Source organism: Myotis brandtii, unplaced genomic scaffold (genome assembly GCF_000412655.1).
Source record: "Myotis brandtii unplaced genomic scaffold, ASM41265v1 scaffold1141, whole genome shotgun sequence".
In the NCBI taxonomy this organism is placed as follows: domain Eukaryota; kingdom Metazoa; phylum Chordata; class Mammalia; order Chiroptera; family Vespertilionidae; genus Myotis; species Myotis brandtii.
The window spans coordinates 77,935-89,660 of record NW_005353931.1 but is presented as its reverse complement, the minus strand read 5'-3'; positions in this window follow the sequence as shown (position 1 = coordinate 89,660).

Here is an 11,726-nt window from a genome sequence, read left to right as displayed (position 1 = left end):
CTATGATACCAAGAGCATGATTCAAAGAGAAAAATTGTTAGATTTGACTTCACCAAAATTAAGAAGATTCTGCTCTTTGAAACATCTTACTAAAGGAATGACAAGATAAGCCATAAATGGGGAACAAATATTTAGAAGTCATAAAAATCTTGAATCCTATATAATAAAAGGGTAATATGTAAATCAACCAAACGGTGGAATGACCGGTCACTATGACGTGCATTGACCACCAGGGGGCATATGCTCAACACAGGAGTTGCCCCCTGGTGGTCAGTGAACTCCCGCAGAGGGGGCGCCATTCAACCACAAGCTGGGCTGATGGCTGGCGAGCGCAGTGGCCTGCTTCTGTGGCAGCGCTAAGGATGTCCGACTGCAGCTTAGGCCTGTTCCCCGCGGGGAGCGGACCTAAGCCATCAGTTGGACATCCCCCGAGGGCTCCCAGACTGCTAAAGGGCACAGGCTGGGATGAGGAACAACCCTCTCTTCCCCAAGTGCACAAATGTTGTGCACTGGGCCTCTAGTCATTTATAAATGTTAAGACTCTCAAACATAATATGAAAACAGGACGTAAATTTTTAAATGGTGAAATAATTTGAATGACACTTTACCCAAGAAGCCCACAAAATTATATTCTACATCATTAGTCATTAGAGAACTGCAAATTGAAACCACACTGATATTTAACCTATTCAAATGGCTAAATTTAAGAAGACTGACTATGTCAAGTATTGGTGAGAACATAAAGCATTTAGAGATTTCATACACTCCTTATGGAACTGTAAAGTGGTATCATCAATTTGGAAAACAGATGGCGGTTAACTTTTAAAAAGTTAAAAAGGGGTTAACTTTTTCTAATGTTAAACCTACCACTACCCTATTATTCTGTCTTTCCAATACTTGAGTGACAGGAAAGTATATGTCCATACGCAGACATGTATATGCATATTAATAACAGCTTTATTTGTAATGGCTCAAAACTGGAAAAAGTCCAAATGTCCATCAACAAGTGACATATTCATGCAATTTATTTCTCATCAGCAATAGAGACAAAATATTGATACACAAAAATGAATGCATAATCTCAAAATAATTATACTGGGGGACAGAAGCCAGGCCCCTGTAAGATTCCATTTATATAAATTAATCTTGAGAAAGAGGATGACATAATATTTGCTCAAAAGTGGGCATCTATTTAGTGTCTCCCTTCCCTTCAAAATTGTAAATATATAAACACATGAATTTGAATAACTATGCATGCAATTAAGCCTTAGGAATTTATTTAGCCAATATCATCAACACCTACATGTCATTATCTGACAAAATACTTTTTTTTTTCAAAAAATGTGTTCCACCCTATAGTTCTTGGATGGTATCATCCCAGAGCATTTCAGAGTTTTTACAGCACTTGGACACCACTTCTCAAGTTATTGGCAAGTTATTCTGAGTAGTATATAAATGAAAAGTATAATAAAGGAGACCATATTGAAGCATTAAACTGATGGAGCAGGGGTTTGAGCTCTTTGAAGATTTAAAACAGGTGGAGAAAAGAATGAAAATGCTCTCATAAATATATTCCCCAGTCCAAAGCAGTCAGTCAGCCCAGAAGAATGCATGAAAGCCTATGTGATTTCTCGTTCTCTTAGCATCTGCTGTATCGACTGGATGAAATAGGCAAACATTGTTATTTCCATAATGATGACTATTGAATGTGGGTATGACCATAAGGAAAGGCATTGGATCAATGAACAGGTACACACATGAGACAGATTTGAAAGATTACTCCTTTGTAACATACAACCAATTTATCGGCTTTAAACTGCAAAAGGACTTGTCCAGTAATACTCAGCCTGTAAAAAATAAAAACCAACATACGGTTGATAAAATCAGCCCTTTAAAATAGCAGGAAGTGAGTGAGTGAGAGTTAATGTTAGCTTTCTATGAATATGGTAATATTTATACATTGATCATATTTTTTCACTGAATTTAATGCTGCCTACTTAGACCTTAGTCCTTTTGTATTTTGTGCCATGAGTGTTCGAAGCACATTTTTTGGAAGCACATTCTTAACGATGCTTTAGAGAAATAGAAAATAGAAAGGACAAAAATTAAGTGACTACCAAAGAGAGCATGACCATCAAAAGGTTCTTACAATAAGAAAAACAACAATATACAAAGGCGAAAATGTACCAATGTACTAAATAATAAATATTAAAGAACTCTTGGAGTTTTCTATCTCAATAACAATGGTCCTTTTTTTCTGGGAATTTCGTATAAAGGAGATAAGAAAAACATCTTACATGCATTAAAAGTAATATCAGGAAATTATGCACTTGATATTAAGAAATGTAAGCATTTTTTAAGCCAAAAAGATGTTTTCACATTGCCATTTAAGCATGATATGTTCTCACTACAGATTCATGCTATACTTTTTATGAGGCTGATTATGTACCTAGAACTCTATAATAATTCCACCTCTTTCTCCAACCTTCTAATTCTTACTCCATGATTCACAATATGGCCTTGATTTCATAATCAGAGTGGTTGCTTTATTGCTTTTTCTCTCAGAGCCTCTGCCTTCTCCCTCTCTGCTGTGAATTCTTATTTCATTTACCTGCATTAGACATTTTAATAGATTATTTTGATCCCCTCAATTTTATATACATTTTGTCTTCTCTAAAAGCATGAGGACACAGGCTATGGATATATTCATTCTTGTTTTTCCCCACAGTAACTTGTTTAACAGCTGAACCTGAGGTGTCAGTTAAGTACAGATAAAAGGGGATAGGAAATGGCCTTTGTTCTTGAACGATAATGTGGAAGGGGATAAGTAAGGCTTCCAATTTCATCTTTTAAAAAAGACCTTACAACCCATTTCTGGGCCATAGTCTTAAAAGCATGATTCTTTATTAGAGGATGGCTAAAACTGGTATCTCAAATTTGAGATAAGACCTAAAAAAGTCCCTAAGATTTAGAGGTGTTTATGAAAAATAATGAGGATAAAAACACTGCAATTTCAAAGTCATAGGGAGGTTTTCTGTGCAATAACATATAAGCTTGTATGTAATTAAAAGCACATGCTTTCTTTTTTCTAGCCTCACCAAAAATCTGAACACTTGGTATTATAAACATGAAGTTGAATCATAACCCCAAACAAGTAATTAATAGGTTTTTACATAAACTGTCAATCTGTGGAAGCTAATTTTTGTGAAATAATGTGAAATACTTCTTGTGTTATAAGTGGAATTTTACTCCTACAGAGTTCTTCTTTAGAACTTCAGCTTTCAATATTATGTGTGTCTATAAACATATATGTATTTATGACTAAATATACATTTATTACTAAACATATATGTATATATTACATCACGACCCAGGTCACTAACAATTATTCATGAGTTCATTTCTTTATATGAATAAAACAAAAGTTTTTCAAAACAATGTTATATCTAATCACATGAATTGAACACTGATATTTTATTTACTTTCTTAGTCTATACTGCTTATAATGTGGTGACTAAAGAATGTCTGTTTATATCATGTGAAGTGCAATGAAAATGAGATTTTATGGAAAACATATTTCTTCCTTTGAAATATACCACAAGTGAAAACATACATTTAGCCTCCAGTGCTTAAAACACCATATTCTTTACAGAAAATTAGGGAAAAGATATAAATTTGAGAAAGTAAACTCACTCAATAAAGAAATTGTGTGTTAGAAACCTAGGATTATATCAATCTAAAATTAGAAAATTGTGTTTTTCATTATGTAATCCCCACAGAATAAATTTCTTATCAGTGTACTAAGTGTACCAATACACTCAAACATTTAGGGTGGTAATATAAAATATTATAAAATAGCTTTTGCAAACAAAATGTACAATAGGTGTTTATATCTAACTAGAGGCCCAGTGCAAGAAATTTGTGCACTGGTAGGGTCCCTAGAGGCTGCTGGCTGCCAGCCAGGTACTCCCTCCCTTCTCCCAGCAACCTGCATGCTGCTGGGGCGTCCTTCCCTTCCCCTGCCCCCTTGCCTGCCGCCAGGGCCTCCCTCCCTTCCCCTGGCAGGCCTCCCCCCCTGGTCAAACTCCAAGACAACCTCTCAGTCTAGGGGACAATTTGAATACTAGGCTTTTATTATATAGGATGGTTGTCTACTTTAAATGCTGTATGTTTCCAAAAAATAAAAGAATTTTTTCATCTTTTGAATGCAACAGCTATAAATAAATACTGATATAGTTGTGTTGCACTGGCCATATGAATTCCATGAAATGTGTTGATGTTAATGATGCTATTTCCTGAAATATTAAAAAAAAGTAATACTTTCTAAGCAAAATTCAATCTTCCTTGACTTTCATAATATTTTCATTCCTGAATTGTAAAATTACAGTTTATAAATCCATCAAAATTGTATAAAACACACATGGTATTGATCACAGGAAATTATAAAGTGATTAGCAACTACAACATGCATATCTTCTAGGATGTTACAGTGCTAAAGATGCCCAGAAACATTTTTGTTGTTGCTAGGGACTGTCCTACATATTGCTTAACCTATAGCATCTCTGGCCCCCATCAATTAAATGACCATACCCTCCTCATTAATATGAAATTATTAAAAAAATCTGGAAATTTCCCAAAATGTCCTTTGCAACATAGTGATGCCAGAGAACTACAATTCTTAGACTACATTTATCAGCACTATCTTACTTCCGCAACTTCTACCCACAACTATAACAGTCACAAAGGTTATAGGACAATATCAACAAGAAGAGTCATAGATTAAAAATTCTTCATGAAATTGGAAGGACTTGTTACTTAGAAATTGCATGGGCTTTAGATAGTCAAGGAAAATAATTATAGATATAGCAAAAATGTGAGTAAAGGCACAAAAGTGAATATGAATATTAGAACCAAAGACAGACAAAGGGAAACTCTACAAAATATAAAATAAAAATAAGGATTAAAATAAGACAGGACCTGATTATCTGTGGCCTTACATTGATATTGGGTAAAGGATTTCTGCTCATAAACAGAAGTTTAAATGTGTCAATTTACTCTTACTGTGAAGTCTACATAAATATGGCAATAAATAATTTAAGCGTGTGTGTATGTGTGTATGTGTGTGTGTGTGTACACATACACACATGCAAACAAATACCAGAACAAAAGAGAGAACAACTAATGATTTAATTGAAACACAGTTTAAAAGGATATCAAATTATTAGAAGTGTGGTTATTAATATAACAAAGGCAAGGAATCTACAACTTAGGTATGTGTAGAAGTTAAAAATAATTCAAATCATAAATGTTATGTTCCCTGACAAAGAAATGAATGAGAATAACATTAACAACAATATATCTAGAAAATTCCCAAATAAAAATGTAGCTATAAAATATTCTAAATAAATTTTATATGACTCACTGATCGAAACAAAAAAAAGGAAATTAGACAGCATTTTGAATCAAGTGAAAATAACACAATATAACAACATTTGTGGGATCCTGCTAAGGCAGTTCTTAGAGGGACTTTTTAGCACTGAAACAATTTATATATCTGGAAAAAGAGTGGTCTCAAATAGATAGCCTCAGTTTATACCTTAAGAAACAATTTAATCCTGATAAAATCTCCCAGAAAAATGAGGAATAAAAGGCAATTTCCTTAATGCCATAAAGTGCATAATAACTCAATGTTATTAAGATGTCAAGTCTTAATGAAAAACCTACAGCTAACATCAATTTAGTGCGGAAAGACTGCTGTTTTTCCTCTGAGATCAAGAATATGGAAAAATGATGCCTGCTGTCATGACTTCTTACTCAACGTTCTATTTGGTGTTCTTGCCAGTACAATAAGATATGAAAAAGTACAAAGCCCTCAGATTGGAAAAGAAGTAAATCTGTTTTTATTTGTAGATGAAACAAATGTCTGTATAGAATATCCAATGGAGTACACACACACACACACACACACACACACACACACACAATCTACCAGAACTAGTAAGTAATCTTAGCAAGGTTGTAGAACACCAGATCAATATAAAATAATCAAGTGTATCTAGATAAATAACAAAAACTACTGGACATTTAAATTAAATAAATAATATGAAAAACACAAAATACTTAGAAATAAGTGTTACAAAATTTTACAAGATCTCTACATTGGAAACTATAAAACATTGCTGAAAAAACATTTAGACCTAAATACACAGAGTGGGATACTGTATGCAAGTGACAGAAAACTCAAGGTTATTATGATGTCAAGTTTGCAAATCAATTTATAGATTTAATGCAAATCCAGTCAAATCCTAGCAGGATTTCTTTTTGTAGACATTGCCGAGCTGATTCTAAAATTCACATAGAAATACAAAGGGAATGGGGGCAGGAAGAGATTAACCAAAGAATTTATGCATATATGCATAACCCATGGACTCAGGTAATAGTGAGGTGAAGTCCTGGAGGGGGACTAGGGCTTGAAGGGAGGGAGGGAGTCAAAGGGGAAAACAAGGGGACATCTGTAATACTTTCAACAATAAAGATAAATTTTTTAAAATACCCAAAACAACTTTAAAAGGAATATATTTGAAGGACTAATATTTCTTTATTTCAAGACTTATTATGAAGCTACCATAGTCATACCAGTGTTGAATTGGTATAAAAGATAGGCAAATAACCCTGACAGGTGTGGCTGAATGGTTGGATTGTTGGCCCATACACCTAAGGGTCATAGGTTTGATTCCAGGTCAAGTGCAGGTACCAGGGTTCCCTCCCTGCCCCCAGGTTAGGGCATGGGCCAGAGACCATAACTTGATGTGTCTGTTTCTCTCCATCTCTCTCTCTCTCTCTCTCTCTCTCTCTCTCTCTCTCTCTCTCTTCTCCTCTCCTTTCTCCCTCCCTTCTATCTCTGAAAAGCAATGGAAAAATACCCTTATGTGAGGTTTAAAAAAAAAAAAGCAAATAGATCAATGGAAGAAAAGAGGGTCAAAAGTCGATTCACTAATATAGAACTGATTTTTCCCCAAAGCGTTAGACATTATTTACAGGAGAAAGGTTAGTTTTCAATAAATGATGTTGAAATCATTGTATTTATACATGTAAAGCAAAACAAGAGAGAGGGAACTGCAATTCACACTTCCCACTGTATAAAAAAAACTTACTTAACCATTATCATAGACCTAAATATAAAATCTAAAATTATAGAATTACTAGAACACATAACTTCTGCTCTTTAAAAACACAAGAATTAAAAGATAAATCACTTGACAGAAAGTAGTTGCAATTTTTAAAATTTATTGTTTGGGGGGGATGGTTGGTAATGACTTTTTTATTAAATTTATTAGCGTGACATTGTTTCACAAAACCATACAGATTTTAAGTGTACAACTCAAAACATTATATGCATGCTGCATTGTGCACCCATTACCCAAAGCAAAGTCTCTTTCCACCCCCATTTTTCTCCCCTTTGCCCACCTCAACCTATCCCCGTCCAATTACTTCCAACCCCCTTTCCCTCTGGCTAGTACCATACTGTTGTCTGTGTCTATCTGTTATATATGTTTTTGCGTAGTTTCAAATTGTATACCTGGTTAAAACTTTTATCTGGAATATATAAAGAGCTCTCAGGACTCAAGAATAAGTAAACAATTTAATTCTGATAATATATTTGAATATAGACTTCATAAAAGATACATGAATGGCAAATATACATATGAAAAGATGTTCAAAATACTCATTAGAGAAATGCAAATTAAAACCACAATATGATACAACTATAAATATACTAGAGGCCTGGTACACAGATTCGTGCTCTGGTGGGGTCCCTCAGCCTGACCTGTGCCCTCTCTCAATCCAGGACCCCTCAGGGGATGTCGGACTGCCAGTTTTGGCCCGATCCCCTAAGCGACTGGTTGCTTAGGCTTTTATATATATATATATATAGACTAGTGGCCCGGTGAATGAAATTCATGCACATTAAAAGGGAATTAATTAGAGGAAATATTTTAATATTGCTATTTGCTCTTTCACTATAATAGAAGTGTCAGGGATGAAGGAAAATTAGTACAATGTATATAAAAATCTTCCTCCTTTCAGAGTCTGGGGCACGCGGTGGGACCCAGAGTCAAGTCCCTGCCCACCCGTGGTGCCTCAAAATCTCATGAGACCCAGACCCAGCTGGCCCCACTCTCGTTGGGTGAGATCTAGACCTGGCCAACCCCACCCTTGTCTAGCCCCGCCAGGCAGGGGCGCAGCTTCAGGTCCCTTGGCCCGGAGCTGGGTGGGGGGCGCAGTCTCACGTCCCCTGTCAAGCCCCACCAGGTGGGGGATGCAGCCTCAGGTCCCCTGGTGCTGTGGTGGGGACATGGCCTGAGGTCCCCTGGCCTGGGGCAGGGGGAGCAGCCTGAGATGCCCTGGCCCAGCACCTGGGCGGAGGGCACACCTTGAGGTCCCCCATCAAGCCCTGCCAGGCAGGGGGCGTAGCCTGAGGTCCCCCAGCCTGGCGCCTGGGCAGGGGGTGTGGCCTGAGGTCCCCTGTCAATCCCCACCAGACGGGGTGCGCAGCCTCAGGTCCCCTGCCCCAGCCCAGCGCCACACAGCCTCAGGTTCCAGCCTCTGCTGTGGGAGCAGCCATCTTTGTGATGGCATGATGGTTTATTTGCATATTTCCTCTTTATTAGATAGGATTAGGTAGATAAAATTAAAAGGCTGGCCATACCAATTTTTGGTAAGATTATAAACTGGGGCTCTCATTAACTGCTGGTGAGAATATTAAGTGGTTCAATCACTTACCAAACTGGCAGTTTCATAAAAAGTTAAACAAGCACCTACTATATGATTCAGCCATTATACTCCAAGATATTCACCCAAGAAAATAAAACATGTCTCCTACAAAACTTGTACACTTATATTCAAAGCAGCTATATTTGCAAGAGCTAAATCTGAAATCAACCCAAATGACTATTAATAGATGAAGAGTTAAACAAACTGATATCTCCAAATAATGAATACTTCCTAGCAATAAAAAGAAAAAGCAATTTGTAAACATAACAACATAGATGAATCTCAAAATAATTATCGAAGGAGATAAATGCAGATAATAAAGAATGTGTACTCTATTATTTAAATTTATAAAGTTTTATAAAATGCAAACTAATATATAGCAACAAAAACAGATCAGGGTTTTCCAAGGGATGCATGGGGCAGAAGGATGGGAGGGAGGGATACAAATTGGCATGAGGATATTTGGGGGAGTAATGGCTATAATCCTTATCTTGATTGTTGGGGGAGTAATGGCTGTAATCCTCATCTTGATTGTGGTAATTATTTTCTATGTATGTATGTATAAATGTATATATTTTAGTTGTACATTTAAATATGGAGTTTATTGAATATTAAAATACCTCAATAAAATATATATGTATATATATTTTTTGCTATGTTAATTTGGGCAGCACCATAGGGCAATCATTTGCCCTAATCAGGAATTTATAACTCAGGGGTGGTCAGCTAGTATTCTAATCAGAAAACCCACACTCCAGAGGTAGCTAATACAAATTTTTTGGTTATTCCAATCTCAAACAATAAAAGTGATTTAACAAATATTCAAAATGGATTTTCATTAGTGGCTTGCTAATTAGCTTGATGAATATTAGGAATAGGCTCTTATTAGTGAATTCAGAAGTATTCAAGACATATGGCTTGTCAAAAATATTTTATAGACACACCCATCCATTGCATGTACAGGTGTATTAATATAACAAGTCGTCTAGCCTCAGAGATGGCAACAGAATCTTGTTCTCAAACCCATGCTGTGTTTGGGTCTGAAGATTCTGGTTGCCTGTTACCAACTATAAGGTTAAATGATTATTGACACTGGAATGTATCTGCATGTAGTACAGCACGTTCAAGTAAGGTGTGATGAAAGCACCCAAAAGAGAGATGAGACTTATATGCCCTGTTAATAATAAATGTTTAATAATTGTCTGCATGTGTGGGAGAATCTGCCATGAGATTTGCTTTTATTAAAATCAGGCCTTGAGGTTATGGAGAGTGCATTGTTTTGCTAGGGCTGCCATAATAAAATACCAGAGAGTGGGCTGCTACCTCAATGAATTATTTAAAAATAGAATTAATTGTTGAAGACATAATCACTGATAATTTTCCAAAACTTGTGAATGCTATATCTTTGTGCCACAAATTTAATAAATATCATGATCCTAAGCAGGTCACACACCAAAAAAAATCAAAAACAAAAAATAACACAGAACTGATGAATCATGGTAATATTTTTAAGTGGAAAAAAAAGAGGAAATTTTAAAAGAAGTTAAAGAAAATAGACACATTATCTTTAAAGAAGCAACAATAGATGGTAGATTGCTGACAAAAGTAATGAAGCAGTAGTCAATGAAATATGTAATGTTCATAATGTTGAAAAAAATATAAAACTGCCATCTTATATTTCTATACCCAACAAAGTCTCTTAATTTTTTTCAAACAAACACATTGAAGATAAAAAACATCAGCATGATTCATCAGCATACCCTTAACAAATTTCCTTATGACCATTTATAATATTTCCCTCTCACCCTTTCCCTGAACCATCCCCAAATAACCACTGATCTGCTTTTTATTTTTATAGATTAGTTTGTATTTTATGAAACTTTATAAACTGGAATAACTGAGTATGCATTCTTTTTTAATAATCAACTTCTGCTGAGAATATTGAGTGATGCAGTCACTGCATTTTTATGTACAGGCCAAAATAATAAAATCCATCCTTAGCTAAGAAATGATAATGTTTTTGTAAACTTCTCCAAAGAATAAATTAAATTGGTAAGAAACCACCCACAAATATAGCTAGAGTTAAACTACTCATGACACTAAGTTATGACAAAAATATGAAGAAAATAGAATTTTTACATCCTTCCAGTAAAAGTAAAAATTAAGGATAATCACATTGGAAAACTCCTGGACAGTATTTATTATGGTTTATCCTATAATTACCCAGTGATTTTACTCTAGGATATATGTGTAAAATAAATGCATACATATGTCCATGAAGGGCCATCTACTTATATAAAAACCCTGGGTGGTGTTCATCACGACCATCAGAACTGTGACCAAGCAGAAGGAAGTCAGTCCTGCATCTTGGCAACGGCTGCGCCCTCCCCCAAGCTGTTTCCCGGAGCTGCTTCCTGTAAGGGCAGAGTTTGAGGCAGGAACCCACCCTGGGAGCATGGAGGCAGATCTTTCTAAAGTGTGCCTCGCGCCAGCACGGCAAGGGGTGAACCTGAGGGGGGCGGCTGAAAGGCTTAGAAAAGACAGACAAGAGAATAAAAGCCAGGTCTCGGTAGGACACTGCTTCTCTGAGAGACAGTGACCATGCCCACAGCCATGCCTTTATTTTATAGCAGAAGCTAAGAGGCAAAGTAAGGGCGTAACCAAGATGTTTACAATATTCTCCTGGGTTTCAAACCTACTCAACTATATGCACCTGAACTCTATCAAGCATACATCACTCAGGCACCTGGGGCCACGTGTTCGGACCATAGGTTCAAGCTTACAACTACAGCTGTTGGCTATAATTGTGCTGGGCGGGCCCTGCCCTCCAATCTAGGACTTGCACATGGCAATGAGAGGACTGTGCCCTCTCATCAGTCCAAGGCTTGAACCTATCCAAAACACTGTAGTGGCTCCCCACAATAAAGTTTTAATTCTGTTTCTTTGTTACT